The 6,539-nt window shown below is 51.2% G+C and overlaps 1 pseudogene; it reads left to right on the top strand.

The window, feature by feature from the left end:
• The first annotated feature begins 2,081 nt into the window (after positions 1-2,081).
• The window catches only part of LOC147109752 (uncharacterized), a 56,657-nt pseudogene continuing 52,199 nt past the window's right edge, over positions 2,082-6,539 (top strand).

The following is a 6,539-nucleotide window of genomic DNA, read 5'->3' as shown; positions in this document are numbered from 1 at the left end:
GATGTCTGCCCACCTAATGAGAATGTAGAAGTGAAACAATGGGTTCCGTTTGAAGTACCCAGTGACTTAATAACTTGTACATGATTAAGATTAAGGAGGAGCTCCGGTTACACGATTCATATCCTGTTATATCTTAACCGTTGACTTATGTGTCCAGGATCCTTCTGTCAATATGTCATTAATACCTGATGATTAATCTAAAATGTATCCTGATAGAGGAACAAAGGAATGTCAATTAAACTTGTTTGTTACACTGTATAAATATGGAACGCTTACGCTGTATCATTGGAATAGTAGCCTCACCCCTTGAGTAGAGGTGCTGATTCCCCTTGCAAGAAGTGAAATAAAAGGCCTGTCCGTCTGACGAATCCAAGTGTGTATTGAGTCATTACCCAGAGCTAAGAAGTAAGGCACTTCTACAGTAGCGACGACCGTTTTTAAAACTAACGAGTCGTTCTCGAGGAGTCTCTGTTAGATCGGAGGCCAGATATGAAAGAATCGCGGATGGCTTCTTCCTGATACACTATGGCAGAGACAGCCTTGTAGTTGCAACCCTTAGCCAAAGCCTTAAGGTCCTGCAGGAAATCGTCCAGGGATTCCTCGGGTAATTGCCTGCGAGTAGACAAAAGATACCTGGCGTATACTTCATTAACCGACTTAAGGTACTGGGCCTTACGAGCTGTGAGGGTCTCTTCATATGTAGTAATATCTTCAATTATAGAGTAAAGTTTGATGACGTACCAAGTTGGTTAGAAGACCCAACTTGTTAACCGTCGGATCGATCGATGCAATGAAGTGTTCAAAACATCGAAGCCAATGCGTAAATTTCTTCGACGCATCTGCCGAATGGGGATTGATATCCAGACGCTCTGGTTTCAAAAATCGATCCATCTTCCAAAAGTTGTTACTTAATAAAATTGATGTGCCAAATAACTGCCTGAATCCAAGAGGTTAAAGCTTAAAACTAAAGGCTTTTATTAAGTAAGAACATGGCATCGAGTTAACACAAAGCAGCCATCATTCATCACCGACCCAGCCTTTATGAGTAAGGCTCACACCAATCTGGAGGATCCAGAGGGGCGGGACTAGGGAGGAGCATTAGTGGTTACATCTGTAGAACATTCCAGACATTAGCAAGTACAACAACAACAGACAATACAAATGCCAGAACACAGAGTTATTTCATCACAGACAGCGCCACCACAGGTGGGAGGAGAACACACAATACATAACAGATAGGAGCAGGAGTGGGCCATTCGGCCCCTCGAGCCTGCTGCACGATTTAATGAGATCATGGCTGATCATCCAAATTCAGTACCCTGTCCCTGCTTTCTCCCCATATCCCTTGATCCTTTTAGCCTTAAGAAATATATCTAACTAAAAGCTTGGTCAAAGAGGTGGGCTTGAAGGAGCGTCTTCAAGGAAGAGAGAGGGGTAGGGAGAGGCGGAGAGGTTTAGGGAGGGAATTCCAAAGCTCGGGGCCTGGGCAGCTGAAGACACGGCACCAATGGTGGAGCGATGGAAATCGGGGGATGCTCAAGAGGCCGGAATTGGAGGAGCTCAGACATCTCGGAGGGTTGTAGTGCTGGAGGAGTTTACAGAGATTGGAAGGGAGTGCGAGGGCCATGGGGGGATTTGAACACGAGAATGAGAATTTTAACATCGAGGCGTTGCCGGACCGGGAGCCAGTGTAGGCCAGCGAGCACAGGGCGGGGTGATGCGGGAACGGGGATGGGGTGCGAGTTAGTACACGGTGGGGGGGGCAGCAGGAGTTTTTGGATGCGCGGAAATTTAAAGGTGGAAGGTGGGAGTTGGACCGGGAGAGAGCTGGAATCGTGGAGTCTGGAGGCCACAATGGCATAGGTGAGTGTTTCAGCCGCAGGTGGAGTCTCTCCCTGGTTCGGCAGCCCTATCTCTCACCAGCCAAACCGACTTATTTGACAACAAACAGTTCTCTCAGCATCTTACACTCTGCTATCTACGTCCAACTCTGATGTGACCAACATTGTAACAGGTGCAAAACAAAGAGGGAGCTGCCCTCTGGAGGACAACAAGATTACTGCCCTTATTATTAATACCAGATGTCATTTGGTTCATCTTTACTAGGCTGCGGGACGTTTTCTAAAGGACAGTTGAAGCAGACCCCAAGCTGGTACAGCTGGTGACAGGAGCTTAGCACCTCAACCAACCCTCACCAGAATTGGCATATCCGATGCCCGAAACTGGCAGGGCCCAAAGTGGTCCAGGGCGCTATCCATGACTCATCGCCTGACCTGGCTCGCTAACGGGAGCCTGGAGTATTAGGCCCAATACTGGGGCCTGGAGGAGTAGTCCCAATACCACACCTGGAGGTGTAGTCCCGATACTGGAGCCTGGAGGAGTAGTCCCGATACCACACCTGGAGGTGTAGGCCTGATACTGGAGCCTGGAGGAGTAGTCCCGATACCACACCTGGAGGTGTAGGCCCGATACTGGAGCCTGGAGGAGTAGTCCCAATACCACACCTGGAGGTGTAGTCCCGATACCACACCTGGAGGTGTAGGCCTGATACTGGAGCCTGGAGGAGTAGTCCCAATACCACACCTGGAGGTGTAGTCCCGATACCACACCTGGAGGTGTAGGCCCGATACTGGAGCCTGGAGGAGTAGTCCCGATACCACACCTGGAGGTGTAGGCCCGATACTGGAGCCTGGAGGAGTAGTCCCAATACCACACCTGGAGGTGTAGTCCCGATACCACACCTGGAGGTGTAGGCCTGATACTGGAGCCTGGAGGAGTAGTCCCAATACCACACCTGGAGGTGTAGTCCCGATACCACACCTGGAGGTGTAGGCCCGATACTGGAGCCTGGAGGAGTAGTCCCGATACCACACCTGGAGGTGTAGGCCCGATACTGGGGCCTGGAGGAGTAGTCCCGATACCACGCTTGGAGGTGTAGTCCCGATACCACGCCTGGAGGTGTAGTCCCGATACTGGAGCCTGGAGGAGTAGTCCCGATACCACACCTGGAGGTGTAGGCCTGATACTGGAGCCTGGAGGAGTAGTCCTGATACCACACCTGGAGGTGTAGGCCTGATACTGGAGCCTGGAGGAGTATTCCTGATACCACACCTGGAGCAGTAGGCCTGATACTGGAGCCTGGAGGAGTAGTCCCGATACCACGCCTGGAGGAGTAGTCCCGATACTGGAGCCTGGAGGAGTAGTCCCGATACCACGCCTGGAGGAGTAGTCCCGATACTGGAGCCTGGAGGAGTAGTCCCGATACCACGCTTGGAGGTGTAGGCCTGATACTGGAGCCTGGAGGAGTAGTCCCGATACCACGCTTGGAGGTGTAGGCCTGATACTGGAGCCTGGAGGAGTAGTCCCGATACCACGCTTGGAGGTGTAGGCCCGATACTGGAGCCTGGAGGAGTAGCCCTGATACCACGCTTGGAGGAGTAGTCCCAATACCACGCCTGGAGGAGTAGTCCCGATACCACACCTGGAGGTGTAGGCCCGATACTGGAGCCTGGAGGAGTAGTCCTGATGCCACGCCTGGAGGTGTAGGCCCATACTGAGTCCTGGTGGAGTAGGCCCGATAGCAGAGCTTGGAGGAGTAGGCCCGATACCAGGGCCTGGGATTCTCTCCCATTCAGCTCCACATAAGCCCTACTGGGAAAGGTGGCCCTGGTTGTGGAGGCTGCAGGAAGCCCACCAGCGCTCTGTGCCAATTAGGCTTCATCAGATTGAACTCTAGAAGGTCCCCTGCACACACTTGGATGGGTGGGTGTTGGGATTCCTCAGCCAACCGACACCTACAAAAGGTAAATCGTGCTTGACTAATCTACTGGAATTTTTTGAGGATGTAACTGGTAGAATAGATAAGGGAGAACCAGTGGATGTGGTGTATTTGGACTTTCAGAAGGCTTTTGATAAGGTACCGCATAAGAGATTAGCATGTAAAGCTAAAGCACATGGGATTGGGGGCAAGGTACTGACTTGGATAGAGAACTGGTTGGCAGACAGAAAGCAAAGAGTTGGAATAAACGGGTCTTTTTCCGAGTGGCAGGCAGTGACTAGTGGGGTACCGCAGGGATCGGTGCTAGGACCCCAGCTATTCACAATACAATATATATTAATGATCTAGTCGAGGGGACTAGATGTAATATCTCCAAGTTTGCAGATGACACAAAGCTGGATGGGCGTGTGTGCTGTGAGGAGGATGCCGAGAAACTCCAGTATGATTTGGACAGGTTGGGTGATTGGGCAGATGCATGATAATGTGGATAAATGCAAGGTTATCCACTTTGGTGGCAAAAACAGGAAGGCAGATTATTATCTGAATGGCAATAGATTGGGAGAAGGGGAAGTGCAACGAGACCTGGGTGTCCTTCTGCACCAGTCGCTGAAGGTAAGCATGCAGGTGCAGCAGGCGGTTAAGAAGGCAAATGGTATGTTGGCCTTTGTAGCGAGAGGATTCGAGTACAGGAACAAGGATGTCTTGCTGCAGTTGCACAGGGCCTCGGTGAGACCACACCTTGAGCATTGTGTGCAGTTTTGGTCGCCTTATCTGAGGAAGGATGTTCTTGCCATGGAGGGAGTGCAGCAAAAATTCACCAGACTGATACCTGGGATGGCAGGAATGATGTATGAGGAGAGATTGGGTCGATTGGGCTTATACTTGCTGGAGTTTGGAAGAATGACAGGGGATCTCATTGAAACTTATAAAATTCTAACAGGACTAGACAGACTAGATGCAGGAAGGGTGTTCCCGATGGTCGGGGAGTCCAGAACCAGGGGTCACAGTCTAAGGATAAGGGGTAAGCCATTTAGGACTGAGATGAGGAGGAATTTCTTCACCCAGAGAGTGGTGAACCTGTGGAATTCTCTACCACAGAAGGCAGTTGAGGCCAATTCATTAAATATATTCAAGAAGGAGTTGGATATATTTCTTAAGGCTAAAGGGATCAAGGGGTATGGGGAGAAAGCAGGGTCAGGCTACTGAATTTGGATGATCAGCCATGATCGCATTGAATGGCGGAGCAGACTCGAGGGGCCAAATGGCCTACTCCTGCTCCTATCTTCTATGCTTCTATGCTTCTATCCTTTCCCGACTGGGACATGTAGGGACTCTCCCTCTGCACACTCCGTCTCAGAAACAGAACCCCGGCCTGTGTAACGTTCTTGGGAGTTTGGTTAGGAGATTCCTGAGCACAGCTGAGGGTCTAGAATGAGGGGCCATAGATACAAGATTAAACGTGAGCGATTTAGGTCGGATTGAAGGAGGAACGTCTTCACACAGAGAGTTGTCAGGCTGTGGGATTCACTCCAGGGTTAGTGGTTGAGACAGAAACGATGTCAACTTGCATTTATATAGCGCCTTTAACGTAGTAAAATGTCCCAGGGTGCTTCACGGGAGCGATTATCAAACAAAATTTGACACAAGCCACATCAGGAGATATTAGGGCAGGTGACCAAAAGCTGGGTCGAATAGGTGGGTTTTAAGGAGCATCTAAAAGGAGGAGAGAGAGGCGGAGAGGTTTAGGGAGGGAATTCCAGAGCTCAGGGCCCCGGCAGCTGAAGGCACGGCCGCCAATGGTGGAGCGATGGAAATCGGGGGATGCTCAAGAGGCCAGAATTGGAGGAGCGCAGAGATCTCGGAGGGTTGTGGGGCTGGAGGAGGTTACAGAGATAGGGCCTGTTACACAGGAACAGGAGGAGGCCATTCAGCCCCTCAAACCTGTTACAAAGCAACAGGAGGAGGCCATTCAGCCCCCTAGAGCCTGTTACACAGGAACAGCAGGCCATTCAGCCACTCGAGCCTGTTACACAGGAACAGGAGGAGGCCATTCAGCCCATGGAGCCTGTTACACAGGAACAGAAGGAGGCCATTCAGCCCATGGAGCCTGTTACACAGGAACAGAAGGAGGCCATTCAGCCCATGGAGCCTGTTACATAGGAACAGGAGAAGGCCATTCAGCCCCTCGAGCCTGTTACACAGGAACAGGAGGAGGCCATTCAGCACATCGAGTCTGTTACACAGGAACAGCAGGATGCCATTCAGGCCCTTGAGCCTGTTACAAAGGAACAGGAGAGGGCCATTCATCACCTGGAGCCTGTTACACAGGAAAAGGAGGAGGCCGTTCAACCCCTAGAGCCTGTTACATTAGGAAATGGAGGAGGGCCATTCAGCCCCTCGAGCCTGTTAGCTTAGGAACAGGAGGAGGCCCATTCAGCCCCTCGAGCCTGTTACACAGTAACAGGAGGAGGCCATTTAGCATCTCGAACCTGTTACGCAGAAACAGGAGGAGGCCATTCAGTCCCTTGAGCCGGTAACACAGGAACAGGAGGCCATTCAGCCCCTCGAGCCAGTTACACAGGAACAGGAGGAGGCCATTCAGCAGATCGAGCCAGTTACACACGAACTGGAGGAGGCCATTCAGCCACTCGAGCCTGTTACACAGGATCAGCAGGTGCCCATTCAGCATTTCGAGCTTGTTACACATGAAAAGGAGGAGGCCATTCAGCCCCTCGAACCAGATGCACAAGAACAGGAGGAG

This window comes from Somniosus microcephalus, chromosome 12, assembly GCF_052327205.1.
Source record: "Somniosus microcephalus isolate GS21.2 chromosome 12, FLI_Smic_1.0, whole genome shotgun sequence".
NCBI lineage: Eukaryota > Metazoa > Chordata > Chondrichthyes > Squaliformes > Somniosidae > Somniosus > Somniosus microcephalus.
This window is presented reverse-complemented; position numbering and strand designations above follow the sequence as displayed.